General features: G+C 48.1%; 2 long non-coding RNA genes across 2 annotated transcripts; one reads left to right on the top strand and one right to left on the bottom strand.

The window, feature by feature from the left end:
* The first annotated feature begins 1101 nt into the window (after positions 1 to 1101).
* Positions 1102 to 9669, top strand: LOC121098705. Its single transcript, XR_005831327.1, has 2 exons — positions 1102 to 2182; positions 9293 to 9669. It is a non-coding gene; the product is annotated as an uncharacterized LOC121098705 (long non-coding RNA).
* Positions 3149 to 11757, bottom strand: LOC121098703. The gene is made up of 4 exons (XR_005831326.1): positions 11646 to 11757; positions 7234 to 10077; positions 6933 to 7128; positions 3149 to 5005 (listed from the first exon to the last, which is right to left on the bottom strand). It is a non-coding gene; the product is annotated as an uncharacterized LOC121098703 (long non-coding RNA).
* Positions 11758 to 15937: the final 4180 nt, after the last annotated feature.

Consider the following 15937-nt stretch of genomic DNA (forward strand, 5'->3'; position numbering starts at 1 on the left):
TCCTGCTGCTTTTTCACTGAAGGAAACCACGAAATAGATCTGTCTCTCCCGTGCAGGATTTTAAAAGATTTTTCCACAGTTCCCTGGGTCGGGACAGCCCAAGGCCGAGGGGAAAGAAGAGGACGCTGCCGGGAAAAGGCACCGCGGGGGTGGGGGGTGCCCGGAGCGAACCCCTCGCCCCTCGGCCGCCCCCCCCCGCGGGGCCACGCTGCCTCCTGGGAGCTGTAGGCAGCGCGGGGTGACCTTGGCTGCGCGGCGCTGCGCCGGGCCGGGCCGCCTCCGCCGGGAGCCCGGGGGTCCCGCCGCCCCCGCCCGCTGCGGGCCCCCGCCGGGAGCCGCGGGGATCTGCGCGCCAGGCAGGTACCGCGGGGGGGCGGGGCCGGCCGCGTGCCCCCTGCGCACCGCGCGCTGCCCGCTCCGCGCCGGGCGGCGGGTCCCGGGGGGCTGGGGCGGGCAGGGGCAGGGACGGGCAGGGGACCGGCAGGGGGTGGGCAGGGACAGGGGGTGGGCAGGGACGGGCAGGGACGGGTAAGGCAGGGGACGGGCAGGGGACCGCAGGCTCCCCCAGCCACTGGCACCCTGGCTTGGGGAGGGGCTGGGGCAGGGGCTGGTGGCTTCAGCACGACCCCCCTCTCCCAGGGCTGCTCTGTTCCCCCAGAGTGCTGAGGATGATTTAAAATAAATACATAAATAAAATAATAATAATAATAATAATTAATAATGATAATAAAAATCATAAAATCATCATAAAGGCATTATTAAACATCATAAAATCATCATAAAATACGTCATAATGTAATAAAATCTGTAACAATAATATAATAAAATATATCCTAATAAGAATATATCATCAGCATCATGGTAATGATGACAATAACAGTAACAGTAATAACAGTAATAATTGTAATAATAATAGTGGTAATAATAATAGTAATAATAAAGAGAAGAAGAAGCAGCCAATTCTGTTACGCTTGAACAAAGCGCTCCACATGGGAAAAATCTGGAGCAACTCTGCCCAGGCTCCCTCCTTCCCAGTGGATAAGTGGGAACGCCAGTCCTAGGCCAAATGGGAATAGCGGGTGGGATTTCAGGAGTCTCTCATTTCTGTGGGAACACAAGGCCACGGGGGTTGGAAGTGGCAGCTTCACAGCCGCGTCTTTTCTCTGCTTTTATGTTTAGAGACAATTGCTCCATATAGCACTGTAACTTCCACGCGATGGATTGTTACGTTCTTGCTCTTTTTTTTTTTTCCCTCTCTCAGAATATATGCTGTAGTTTCTGTCTGTAGACTGTTTTAATGGCAAGGTGGCTGAGACAAAGTTTACTCAATAAACTTACTTTTCCCCTTGAGCAGCTTTAGCTTAGATAAACGAGCTTTAAAGTCCTGGTTTAGCGTGGGACCAGGACTGTTTACCATTCATCATTGTTAGTTAATTGCTATTTGGTTAAATATTTAGTTTGTATTAAGTTCATTTATGCTCTTTTCTTAAAAAATAACAAATAAAGGTGTGTTTAGTAATGTGGCAAAAAGCTTTCTAAAGGCTTTTTAAAGATACTCCACAGCAGGGAAGCTCCCTAAAGTTGTTTTCTATATTTTGCATTTAAAAAGCAATTTAAAATCTTACTTGTAGTTTGCTGTGCTGTTATTTGTGATCAGCCAAGCTAAAGCAGCAAGGATATTCACCTGTTTTCTGTAGTGACTGCAGACTTCCTGTCTTCATTATCAGTTTAATTCCTAATTTCAAAAAGAAAAAAATAATACAGGTTACATCATTCTTTAAATCCACAAATCCAACTGATGGCCTGCAGACTGGCTGTGTGCCGTGTCCCAGGGCAGTGCAGTGCAAAGGAGTTTTGGAAAAGGTGCTGCCGATGGACTTAATTTAATGCACTTAATTTAATGCACTTACCTAGCAGCCAGCATCAACACTCCTGCTTCCCCACCCCATCCACCCCCGGGGGGGGGGGGGGGTTCAATGAGCTGCAAGGACGAGGATCTGCATTTCAGGGTGAAGTCTCAAAGCAGCTATTTGCTTTCAGGTGCCAGGATCCCCCTCCCTGCAGAGGCGAAGGGCACTGGCTGCCCACGAGCATCTCCGCTGCGTGGGGCATGCACAGAGCCCGGCCGGCGGACGGGACCTCACCGGGTCGTTGGAAAAGACGTTGCGGTGCTGGCTGAGAGGTGGGTCAGGTCGGGACATGAAAAGGGGGAGCCCCGGGAGAGACTGGGAGCAGCCGAGAGCTCCCGTGGCAAGCGGTAGCGGGCTGGAGTCGGCTGCTGCAGGACACTCGGTGCCCTGTGCGACCCTCTGCGCTGCAACCCCCCCGTGTCCTGCAGCAGTGACCCAGTCGTTATACGAACAAGGGTTTAATTTTGGAACTTTAATTCTTAACAGGTTTAAATTTCTTTTGCCCAGACGTGTTCTCATACACCGCCTATTTGACAAAATACTTCTTACCTACATTATCAGTTGCTAACGAAGTGTCCTGCGGCCGCGTTCACGGTCCTTTTGAGAATTTGTGCTCAGGATAATTCCCTTTCTTAGTATCGCGCTGTCAGACTGGAGCAGGGTTTTACAAGCCGGCATTGCCCTGGCTGGCCCTGCTGAGCCCTCACCCCGCCTGCCCTCTGAGACGAGCAGGCAAGGCAAGCAACACGGAAGGGTGTGTTAATGCTAAGGGCAGCAAAGGCCAGCACGGGTAGTTACCCACGGTAAAATTACCATCACAAGCCAAGGCCCTTTGCACGACAGAGGGATCCATCCTGAGGTGGAAGCTCTGCCAGAAGTGACTTGTGTACCAGCTCCTGCGAGGAGAGAGGCTGGAGCGGTGCTGGTCCTCTCTTTCTGTCTTCTTTACCTGTGACTTTTTTCTGCCGGCAGTAATCATTCCGCTCATATATTCAGTTTAGCGATGGTAACGTGGGTTATCCCCTTGGAGGGGACAGAAGCTCCTATCCCTTGCTGTCAAAGGCAAAGACATGGGTTCTCATCCACGGTCCTGCTGTAGGTGTTACCAGCACTTCAGCCTCAACTGTTCTAAAACCATCAGAGAAACAGAGGAACAGGAAACAAATTGCATTAAAAGTGCTTTGGAGGAAGGGCTCACCATGGAGATGGAAAGTCGGGTTTTTTTTGGTTTTTTTTTCCCCAGGCTATTAGAAGGCGGTAGGTCCTTCTCAAACAAACCTGTGTGGTCTTAATAACACAACCTCTGTCTCTCGTTCTTTGCGAGGGCCCGAAGCTGTAAGGTTTGTTGGCTTTCACGGTTTCCATCACTGCCATTCTGTCCGGTCATTGCCTGACTAAATCTCCAGCCTCGAAGCTCACCAGGACATTAATGCTGGGCCACCCAGAGTAGCTCCTTCCCAGTGTTACCTAAGCGTGATAGACTTCCCCATCTCGTGGTCTCTCTGAAACAGGTTTACAGAAGGAAGCTTTTGTTCTTTTTGCTGTAGGAATTACATTTGTATCCTGGGAAAGAAAGATCTGCCTTTAACTGTGACTTTGCATTTCTTTTATGGTGCTATACTTTCTCACCTGGCCCCACTTTCATGTGGTGGCCCTTCCACAGCATACCAGTCAGATGCCATTTCCATAATGCACAGATAGAAGGAATCACGTAGGCTTTGCACCCTTGCGACATGTTTTAATGGTGTGGTTTTCAGTGCTGGCTATACTGGGCTGTGACATGAGTAGGAACTGTTCACATACAGTATAAAACGTCTCTCTGGTGTGTTTACCTGGCATCCTACAGTTTCACAGTGTTCTGTGACCATGGAGCGTCACGCTGCCTGCTCAGTACAGTTTGTCACGTCAATGGAATGATGCAAATATAAGAATTAGTCCTGCCCTGCTGAGACTGCACAAATCCATCATGCCAGGAGCCAGCCTTTCATGGCACCCGTGGGGAGCACCCAGGGAAGGGCACCCAGGCATGGCAGGTAGCTACGGTCCTTCCCACACCCTGCAGCCAGCTCTCCGCAAACTTCTGAGTAACACCATCACTTGAATATGTTCGTTTAGGGTTGTGTTAGGGTTTTTTTTTAACTATCACTTTGAACAAAATCTGAATTTAATCAGGTAATTTTTCCCCAGCCACTGCACATCATGAGATCATTCCTTTACTCCTCACTGTTTTACCATGGATGTGCCTCGCTGATTTTCTATCATCTCCATTGCCAGCTCACTATGTACTCATTTTCCACAGTGTTTGCAAACATGTTGAATGCTCAAGAAACTCCCAGCACCCTGGCCCATGTGTTTATGTACATTTGGGCATCAAGCGCTGCAGTTTTCACCTGTACTCAAAGTTTGGTGCAGGCAGTGAACTGTCCTCCCGAGGCAGCTGTCATCTTGGACAAGCTCATTTTAACCTCAGCATTTCAAGGCTGGAATGGCTTTACCCAACCCAGATTTCATCCCCAGGGGTGGCGGGTTTGGTGTCGAGGCTGTGCTCACCCTGCACCCTTATACACGTCTCACCTGTGGCTGCAGTGGAGAGGCGCAGAAATGCTCCGTCTCCAGCAAAGGAGCTGCAGATCTCCAAAAAGACGTTACAGAAAGCTTCTGTTACACCTCACAGAGGGAAATGCTAAAAAGAGAGGCTGAAAAGCAAACCCCCAGGACGCCGGAGCTCCCAGGAGGTAGCCCTGATGAAAGAGCATGGTGTCAGAGGGAAGATCGGGATTTAGGTCTCAGTCATTCTTGGCTCATTCAAGTGCACATCTGGTGGCCTTATTTTCACCCGTCATATCCAGTTTGCTTCCCTGTATTCCCCCTGAGCCCACCCTATCGATGATTGAAATGGGGTACCCTAAATGCCAGAAGACACTTCCCTGCACAAACTCCCATTCCACAGACTCCTGAATCAGTATCCTGGATCTTTTACCCTGCCATGGACGTATCTCTTCAAAAGCCGAACATCCTACAGATATGGGCAGAAACGCCAGACAGCATTTTCAAGAGGAGAAAAGCTCTGTTCCTGGGTTATAGTCGGTTGGGGACTGTAGGAAAACAAACACAGAGTAACAAGTTTAATGCACATGCTGCTGTTGGAATCACCGCTTCCCTTCCCATCCCAAACCCAGACAATTCTTTGTGTCTTTGCACGGAGAAGCAGAATTACCACCATCCGCCAGCATCCTTTTTGCTCCTCGCTCACGCCCTGTTCCCCCATGCTCTGCTTGCTTTGGCTGCTGGTCCCTGACGGTTCACAGCCCATCACTGGTGCCCATCACATCTCCTGGGCAACCCTGTTCACATGTGGATAATTCTTGCTAGCTCACTTACACCAGCCTTTACTCTTCTATGCAATTCTTTGCCTCAGAGATGAAACTAACCCCTTTAGTACCGTCGTGCAATACCAAAATGAGTGTGGAAACCACGTTTGTAGGTTTACAAAAGATTATAGATGTGTTTTCTGTCCTCCTTCATGTGTGAGATGACACACTCAATGCAAAACTAATTGGAATTGAAGTCTTGGTGCCTCCGTGCAACCAGGAATATCATAGTTACGGTGTAGGACAGTCACTGACTGCATAGAAATTACTTTTCTTCTACGAAGAATCCATTCAATAATAATTTTAGAATCTATGTCTTTTTCATTATTTAAGATATATTCATCTCTTCCCCTTATCTTGGTTTTAAAGACTTTATGAGAATCTGTTGGATCTCTTGGATTTTGATCTCGCTCTTTAGTTTCTCAGTGCTGCTAGTTTTGTGTACAAGCGCAGCGAAGGCTTGTGAAAAAAAAAAGCCATCAAAGTCTTGTAAAACCTTCCTAACGATTTAGGTTTCAGGATATTGGAAGGCCTGTTCCTCTCCTGAGGATCAGCAGAGGTTACGATCCACTCGTGATGCCACGGCACCTCCTGAAGGGTGGCAACTGTGAAATCCTGCAAGACTGTGTAAACGTCCGAGGCATTTGTTCTCTCCTCTCATGGCACCAGCCGTCCTCCCTCTCCGTACGAGAGAATTCCCACGTAGGCAGAGGGTCCGTACAGTCAACTTTCTTTTTCTTGGATACAATTAAACTGAACGCTGTCGTACAAAAAATATTTCGTAAAAACGGCCGTCAAAGGACCTCATGCTGCTGTGCAACGCACTCAGTGGGAGGCTGTTTGCAGCTGTTCCTTCATTCTCTCATCAAGTGCTCCACGGCAAAATTAGACGAGCCGTGTTAGCGGTGGTGCTCCCATCTCCCGGAGCTGCTGGGTTTGTGTCCCATCCACCGCTCTCCCGTTGCCAAGGAGCTGATCGTACTGCTGAGAGCCAGGACTGTGCCTGAACTGCTCCAGCACTCCTGCTCTTCCTCTGCCTCCTCCCCACCTCCCACTCGGCCTCTGCCAGAATTGCACCAGAAGTGGTGATCCTGCAACCACCACCTCGCTTTTGGGTGGGGGTTTTTTGCGCTTTCAGGCAACGGGGATGCGCACGTGGACAATCCCAGTGGTGGGACTGTAGGTTCGGCTGTGACAAGCAAGGTGTTACTACCACAGGGTGACAGGCACCTCTGCAAGATAACTAGGGTTGCCATGGTTACAGATGGAAAATAGGGCTATGGGTTAACTCGGGCCAGTGTCGCATGAAGCACAACATCCCACGTCATTTCATGCACACCTGAGACAGTGAAAGCCGGAGCGGTGGCCACCATAACGCTCCCATCCCCCGAGTGCCCACCCAGCCCTGAGTTTGTAGGTTAAACTTCCCAAAACTTCCCAAAGAGGAATCAGGGATGGAATTGGGGTTGGAGTAAAGCAGCTTCCCAGAAGACTCCAGCAGAAAGAGCCCATCTCAGCCCTGTGACCCCTTATTTGTTACTTTTTGGTACACCCCAGATTTCAAGACCTTATGTAAGCTCTGATTTTTGTGAGCGTTCACGCTCTGAATATTTAAGAGGAATTCTCAGAGTCAGGCATGCGCCTCGCTCACCTCTAGACTGGCAGCATCTTGGAGGCAAAGCAGATGACAGCTTCAGCTGGACCAGTGGTCTGGAGCTGATACAGACCCTGATGGAGCAGCCAGTGAGGCAACATCTCTGGTGGTTCTGAGTGCCCCCAGAACATCATCATCTTCAGGACTTGGTGAAAATGAAAACCTCCCAGGCAAAGAAAGGAATACATGCAGCCTGGAGTGGAAAAAAAAAAAATGAAAAAAGAAAGAAAAAAAAAAGAAGGGAAAACAAGGAGGAAAAATCCCAAGAGTTTCTGCCCCAAGCAGAGCTGTTACTCACAGGTGGTTTTGGAAGCTCCATGGAATCACTTTGGGATGCTGCTATTTCTCTTTTACAGTGAGCAGCAGCACCGGACGGCAGTGCCAAAGCCTGAGGACAGTTTCTGCCGGGCTGATTCCTGCACAAGCTATCACTGTTTCCCAAAGAGAGAAAGTTCAGGTGCACAGGTATTGATGCAGAGGACGTAAAGGGCTGCTGGAAAGGTCACCCTTGGCTTTTGAAGCATTGCATCCCTCTTTTTGATGGTCCAGCCCTAAGGAAGGGACAGTGTGGGAACAGATCTGAAGAACAGAGGCTCGTGTCCAGGGCAAACAAATGGTGTTCACACTATTCAGCTCTTCATAATATGGCTGATCTTTGGTGTCTTGTTCAAAATACCTATTTAAAGATGTCTTAAAAGTTTCTATCTTTATCACAGTATACTTTTATTGGGTTTTTTTGGGGGAAAAATAGTATTAGAAGCTGGCTTAGAGGCTTAAAACCAGTCCTTGCCATTTCTTAGGTGCTGGCTGTTCTGGCCAGCTGAGAGCTAATCCTCAGCTCTCCTTTCCCCTTTAAAGGAGTAAAATAATACAGTCGTGTACGGGCTGAGAAGGAGCTGTTTTGTGTGTTGTTTTGTCTTTTTTTTTTTTTTAGAAAAAAAAAAGGAAAATAGTTGGCAGGAACATGAGCAAAACTGAAAGTATTTTCATCTGTTTTGTTTTGTAATGCTCAATGTTTTGATTTCTACTTTACGAATTATACAAAAGGAATCACTCAAAACAATGGTCTCCTATTTTAGAAAGGGCGGGGGGGGGGGGGGGGGAGCGAATCTACAGTGGGACTAATGTGACTAATCAGAATTGTCCAAGTAAGAAAAATATCAAAATACCTTGAAAAATCACAATATTTTTTTTTCATAGGGAAAAAACATTGAAAAATTCACTCTCTAATTGAGATTTGTTTGCAAAATAATTCCAGGCTGGGAAGAGCAATCAACTCGTGCATAAAAATATTTTTGAGATTAATTTTTATTTTGTTAAAGGTAGCTTGTATTTTAGAACTTACTAGTGTTTTTTAAATTATTATTGCTGTGTAAGTGCAAAATATCTGTCCTGACTTTTAAACTGGTGTGTACCTTTGTTGTATGAAAGGCTCCAGAAGAGAACTGACCAAAAAGATGCAGTTTAAAAAAAACCAACCTTGGCAGTTTGAGGAGAAAGCAGGAAAAAAGTTTCTTCTTGCTCCCTCTTTTACAAGCATTTTTAAAAGGTAATAGCTTCAAATTTTTTAGAAGCATCTAGAAGTCTCAGCTAAGACCCTGAGGCCGGCGTGGCTCAGTGCTGCAGAAGCAAAGATAGTTTATCCTGGGCCAAAATAACGTACATCCCAGTTCCCAGGCTGACAAGGCAGTGTTAAAGCTCAGCCAGGACCTGCCAGCACCGCACCCGGCACGGACGGCACAACGCCACGGCACCGGTTTGTTCAGCCGAGCCGATGAAGTCACCCCGACTAATTTTCGGTAATAAGCATTTCCAGAATTTTTTTCAGATAAGACGAAATAATTTGTGGCATCAAGTTTTAAATATTCCGGGTGTGTCTTAGCAGCCCATGCTTAATGATGAGCTGGAGGCAGGCGTGGTGCTCGCTCCGTGTGTGTCTGGCAGCTCCTGGGCACTCGTGGGTGCTGTGCTGGAGGTGGGAGTGGGGACTGAAGCGATTCCTATGAATCACAGCAGATTTCCCAATCTCTCACTGTGCTTATGAAAGCAGGCACTCCAGGCAGGGGCTGGCAGGCACATGCATTCGATGAGATGTGCCCTCGCACCCACGGGTGTTCCCAGGTTCGGCCAAGCCTCTCCGCACACACACGGCAGCAGCACCTTTCTGTAGGTGCATCCGATAACACAGTGGGCAAAGGGAGGAGGTCTGCTCTCGGATGTGTCCGAGGCAGCTAAACAAGCTGCTCAGGAAATTCTAAACACATTTTTCCTCCGTTTCTTCATTTCCCAAATGGAAAATATTGTTTTCTCATATGAACGCTGGTGAAACTTTTCATGGGAGATTTTCTTGTACCCAGGGCGTAACTCCGGGGAGCCAGGAGGTGACAGCAGCACTGACAGCCGGGGCAGCCAAAACCTCTGCTAGAACATCAGCTGGGATATGGGAGACTGGAGCTGCAAGACTGTCTGCTGTGGAGATCAAAGCAGGGATGTGCAGGCGAATTCCTGTCAGCCCAGCTGAGTGCCCACCAGCCCAAAGGTACCAGCTGTTCCGTGGTGCGTCTTCCTTGTTTTAATTAAAAATACAAAAAGCAAGCCCCAAATCCTGGATCTGCCTTTCAGTGCAGAGTCTCAAAAATGTAAAAGGCAATCTTTTCTGATGAGCTGTTAAGTGAAAACGCTGTTTACTGAAGTGACAGTCCTGCTCAGAAATAAAACGTATTTTTCAGACACACACCCTCTCCCTAGCTCCCTTTTCCTTGCACCGTGCTGCCCAGCACACCCAGACCCTTGTCACCACGCAGTGCCACCTGCCAGGCTGGTGGCCCTGGACGTGATGCTGTTGGCATCTCAGACCCTGCCCTCTGTGATGGCTGCGCCCTAACATTTATCGGGGCTTGTTTTATTTTTTCCTAAAACACCTGAACGGGTTCAGTCAGACATTTCAATGAAATTTGTGCTGTTCCCCCTGTCCCTGCGAGAGAGTTATTCCTCAGTTAGGTAAATCCAAGATATGGAAGGAGTGTTTGATGGATTTTTCTTTACCAGCTAGAAGGTCTTTCAGTCACTGGCTCCTTCTCACGGCAGCAGCGATGTGCGCAGCTCAAGCAGAGGGGCCCTCGTGCTCACCTACTGATGGCTGCTACAGAAATGAAAAGACATAGCATTAACTCCTGGTTTCTGATAAAACAAAAATAAGTTGTTATAGCTGAAGCAATAAGTTTTCTGGCTAAATGTTTAAATTGGTAATTAATATACATCCTTTAGGGTGGAAAAAGTAGTTGTTTTCCATAGCTTCATGGGCTTTACAGGAGAAATAAACTACCGTAGTTTGGAAAGCAGAGGCTTAAATACGTTATTTCACACTAAACATTTTGTAATTCTGCGTATGAGGTAGCAAGCCAGCAATCTGTGTGATATTGTCCAGAGGAAATAAAGCCAATAGGGATTTATGGCAGTTCTTACGGGATGTGCTGCTGCACAGCACCGCTCCGGGGGGGTTCAGTCGCACCAAGCAGCTCTGGCACATCACCGAGCTCCCGGGGCTGCCGGTATGAAGAGGGATGATGTTTAAATCTTCAACCAGCAAAGCACACGTTACCCGAACCCTGTTTTGCAGCAGTTCAGTCTGGTTTTGCTAACTGGGCAGAGCAGATTGCCAGGGCCGGGCGGCGAGTTAAGCCTGTGCCGCCGGGCTGGAGCCGGCAGCCGAAGGGCGTCGAGGCGGGACGCTGCCGTTGCTGCCGTCACTGCCGACCCCGCCGTTACTGCCATCGCAGGACGGCATGTTCCTGGGGTTACACAATAACGGGCAGCGTGTGCCCCCCAGCCCCGCTGCTGCCACAGTGGGCACCGATATCCCCCTTTCCATTCACAGCCTCTGCGTCCCCCTGTGAAATGGGAAACCTTGAAAAAGTGTGGCTGTAATTAGGATTAATCTATTTTTAGCAAGCTGTCTGATGCCCTGTCCGTGCTCCATCTGAGATGTTTAATTCTATCTAGCTCAACTCTTTCTGCAGTTGCAGCCAGGATTGATAAAAAAAATTTCTTTCAACCTTGAATTTTTTTCTTTTTGTTTTGGTTGCGTATGGTTTGAATAAAACCAAAACCCACTAGTTTTTCCCCCATGCACAACAGCTGGAAAACCCAGCACTAAAGTAATGCAAAGGTTGCTGTATAAAAAAAGTTGTAAAACTTTTACTATCATTATTATTCATTTTACTATGTAGTTTGGAAACATAAGTCATAGATCAGGAATGTGTTGTAGCCTGGGCTGCACAAACAGCACAGAAGGAAAATTGCCTCTTCCAAGCTACAGTGAGTGAAAACATGCAGCAATACCGATAAGATTTTTGCTAAATTGCATCAGGACAAGACGTTAAAGACATCTATGGACAGCCAGCTGAGCACCTCATCATTTACTGCTCCCGTACTGAAATATCTGCTCTTTGTATGTTTAACCTTTTCTAATGTATTTGTAAAGGGAACTTCAAGCAAGATTAGCAGTTAGTTAGGAAAACACTGTGAAACACAGTTGGACCGAGATCAATAGATTCCCCCGTTCCACTGTGTGTCCCCCCCGGAATGTTTGGCTTGTGCAAACAGCCCCCACGCGAGGCTGGCCGGGGGGCTGGGCGCAGGGCGGTGGGAGCCAGGGGCAGGCAGAGCCCCCCCGGGGGCCGTGTCCCTCCCCGGGCAGGGGACCGGTACCTCTGAGCAGGTGCGGGCATCGGTGCTGCTGGCGGTTTCCCCGCGCCAGCCGTGCTCTCCTCTCCGGTGGGTGGGAAGCGTGAGGGTGGTCCGCTGCCTGGTGACTGGCGAGATGCTCTCCTTGGGGAAAAACAGGCTCCTCAGCAACACGCCGTTCTCCCCCCAAAAATACAGCAACCAGCTCAGGGGCACGTTCCGTTTTACACGGAGGGCAGGGTCGATTTCCCTCTGCACCCCACCTGTGTGTGCATCCCCCCCACTCCGTGTATTTTAGTGACTCACGAGGCTTCAAAGTGCTGAGCGCGGAGAAGGGCTATTTCTGTGCTTCCACTGCAATCCCCGCTACCTCCGACTGTGCTGTCAGTGCACCTCAGCCATGCACAGCACCCCCGCCAGCTCTATTCTTAGCTAATAGCTGAAATAATTACTTTTGTCTCAGCGCTGTTGGCTCCTTAGATTTGGAACTGAGGAAAACCTGCAGCTCAGGGAGCCTGGCTGCTCCTGCTCCCTCTCCCAGTGCGGGCAGAGGGGCTGGGGGCTGGGGAGCTGCCTCAGGACCGCGTCTCTGTCCTTGCACTGACCAGAAACGCTGCAAGACAGCGAGCAGAGCAGAGCCCTCGGGTGAGGATGCTAAATACCTTGAACCCGGCTTCAACACAAGGCCATAAGCTCTGCTTTGAAGCAGCTTGTATGTTAATGTGGTGCCACCTCTTTGAAAAGGATCTCAGCTCTTCCAGCTGGGATTTTCTTAAGAGTTCACAGGGTAAATTCCAGGACTCCCAAGTTTTCAAAGGGAGGGCTAGGTTTTCACCTGCAGGCTTCCACTTCAGTGCCTTGCTTTATTGTGCAGGCTAGGTCTGCAGAAAGAATGCAAGCGTTTGATGCAAATGTGACTACCCAATGCCAACAATCCCTGACAGTTCTTAGGATCAAACCCAAACCTCTGACTTTGCAGTCTTTTGATGTCCCCACCAGCTGTTCCATCCAATTCCCTCAAACCACCCCTGAAAAGCACTACGAGAAAACCCCACCGCGCCCTTGGTGCGCAGTCAGTTGTGCATACCCAAGCAGGTGCGCGGAACCAGCTTTAAAACTGTTTCAGAAAGGGTTTTATTGCTATTTATACACCTGCCTGCTCTTCCTCCTGTTGGATGGGACCCCAGTGGGAGCAACAGCGTGTGTACACACCGGGAATAGCAAGTGCTGGTCATTTCTCTGGTACTCGCTAATGAAGCTTGTCTAGAAAAATAAACCTTTCAGGGGGAAAAAAAAGTCTAAACCTAAATGTTTGTGTGACTCTAACTTTCCTACTGTGGTCACTGTGGAACAAAACCTGAAGCGCAGTACATCATGTAGAATATCCCTTCATGGAGTTTGGTAGCCACATTAAGAAATATTTCTATTTTGGAGTTGCAAATTTCCAGTTTTCTGGAAATCTGCATGTCCCAGTGACTGTTAGGATAGCACAGTGAGACCGTGAATTGTCCAGTGTTGTCCACATACGTGTGAAAACTGGAAGAAGACTTCAAAGTCTTCTTTCTGTTTTTCCTTTGAAAAATGAAAGTGCCTGCTCGAAATCATTTTCTATCAATTTCCTCTAAAAGCCACACTGCTCCGGCAGTTTGTGTTTCAGGTGATGGTTACGTCTCACTAATTGACTGGGGGCCTTCTGTGCACTAAGGACTATAATTAAGCAAGAGGCTCAACTTGAGTAAAATCTGGGAGCAAGGAACTCCCGGATTTCCAGATCAGCTTTAACCCTGATTCCGGATACAATGTGGGTCAAATTATTTAATATTTAACCTTTATTTAATTCAGCCTTCCCATATGCAAAATTATATTAAATTTAAATAAGTAAACATTAAAAACTTGCCAGTTTCTTACTTAGCAAAGAGTTAAGTAAGCTGTTGGGGTTTTTTTAAGGACTATTTTCTATCGCAACATTCAGATTAAAAGGAAATTTTAAAAATCCTCTGACTGGTGAGGGGTAGGGGAAGCAGTCCCGGCAGATGGGCTGTCGTGTTCCTCTTTCTGCTGGTATTCCTTGAATGGAACTGGCTGGGAATTCTGTGCTGAAATAAGACTTTTGTTGGAAGCCATCGTTTCACTGAGGTTAAGCGTTTTGCGAGGAAGAGGCAGCACTGACAATTTTCACATTTTGAAAAAGTAATACCATATCAGCATTTGAAAAACATACCATTTTGCATTTTAAAGCAACTTCCAGGACTTTTAGTTGGTAAACTGAAGAATACCGTGCTAAGCAGCATTATTATTATTACCTATCCCATTCCCCCATCCACCTTTGCCTGATTTTTTTGCTCCTTCCGTTTACTACCAACCGCTCCCCGAGGTGATGTGCCAAGACATCATTTACAGGGATACTGAGGTCGAGGGGTTATAGATTTACAGCTGCACAGACTTGCTATGTCCCGGGCAGGAATTTGTTTGGCATAGTCAAGGCCTTTGGATTATTTGATCTCAGCTTTTAGTTAAACAGGAACATGCCCTGATTTTAACAATCGCAGCTTCCTGCATGGGAGGAAGGTGTGGCCGATGGCATTTAAACCAAAACCTGAGCCAAGGCTTTGCCAGCAGGAAGCTGAAAGTGCAGGTGGCACCACGCGGGTTTCGTTCCTCATTATAAAAGCCCAAGGACCTTCCTGAGTGGATGGCCGAGGTTATTTTGTCACCCACAATACCAAGAATGACGTGCACAAGGGTTAGATTTTTGTAACAACAGATTTCGCATCTTACTGCTATTAAGGTCATTGTAGCATGACAGCAGAAAATAGCATGGGAGATGCCAGGGGGCTGAGGATGCACCTTTATGCCCACACGTCCTCTGCTCACTGATGAATTGCTCCCGATCCTTTCAAGATGCTGAGGGAAACTGCCAGCTGGCAGCAGACTCAGTAGTGATGGCTGGGGGTTCAACCCCTCCCACCCTCCTGAAGGAATTTTTCCCCCCCCTAACATCCAGCCTGAACCGTTCCCGTTCTAAGCTGCGATACCGTGTTATAATGTCTAGCACTATCAAAACTTTCTTTTCTGTAAGCACCCATGGCACAGTTGCAGTCAGCCATCAGGTCACCCCTCGCTTTGGAACAGAATCCTACACCAGCATTTGCACAGCGAGACTCACCTCCTCTGCCTCCAACCACGGCCATGGATTATTTCCATTTACCAAGCTTGCTTTCTAGCCCAGGTCTTTGCTTCCCCACAGTCAGTTCTAGCAAATCTGAAGTTCTGTCTCCTGCTTTCAGTTTGGAGAAAAAGCAAAAGCAACCCCCACCCCCGCCTCCAGTAACAAAACATGTACACAGGCTCCACTTAAAAGTGAAAAGCAGCCTAGATTTCTACCACGGAATCACAGCCTCTCCTTCCTTACTCCAGCTCCCAGAAAATGCCAAACCCTGGCCAAGACTGGGGGAAGATGACTTTTTGGGGCCTCATTATTCAGCTGCAAGTGCTGAAGCTTCCCATTGTGCCATGTTTTCTTAGTCATGCACTTGAGTGTTTCCCAGCACAGTGCGGCTTTTGAGTCTTCTTGGGAGTCTGAGCACCACCATAAAGCAAATACTTACAGTCGGGTAAAGGGAAAAACGTTCCATGGCTGGTGATTTTCAAATGAAAGTAAACCATGAAATAAATGGTGCCTTTCCCCTGAAAGCAACCAGAAATATATAATTTTAAATAAATCAAAGCTCCGTTTTACTTTCTTAATATACCACAAGACTGACAAAATCGCTGTGAGCTAAAAGCACCAGTCAACTGTCCCACTTCTGAGGCTCCGAGCCTTTTATCTTGCTCCAGTGCTGTACGCAATCATGTTCAGAGCTCCGCTGGGTCTCGCGGGTCCAGCGAGATGGCCTCTGTCTCGCCTGCACAGCACCGATGATTGCAAATCAGCTGCACGCCGATGGGGAAAACGGGGAATGCGGAAAATCCGCTCTGACCCTGCACGTTGGGAGCTTCGGCGATAACTCAGGGGTAACCGAAACCAGCACAGACAGCTTAACATCACATAAAACACCGGCCTACTTTAGCAAGTAGCGCTGCTGGGTGACTCATTTAAGTAGCCATAGCGCCCTTACAATTTTACCTTCGTTAACTGAAGTAGTTAATGCTTGCAGCTTTGGCCACAAAGTGTGTATGTGAGGCTTGAAGTCCCATGGGTTTGACTGCATAAGAAACCATGTATTGCAGACCTTTTACATTGTTTGTACTGGTGTCTGACTGTTCAACTGGCAAGGGTCATCCCCCCCTTCACCCCACAGCGAGAGCCGGTGCTG

This window comes from Falco naumanni, chromosome 17, assembly GCF_017639655.2.
Source record: "Falco naumanni isolate bFalNau1 chromosome 17, bFalNau1.pat, whole genome shotgun sequence".
Lineage (NCBI taxonomy): Eukaryota > Metazoa > Chordata > Aves > Falconiformes > Falconidae > Falco > Falco naumanni.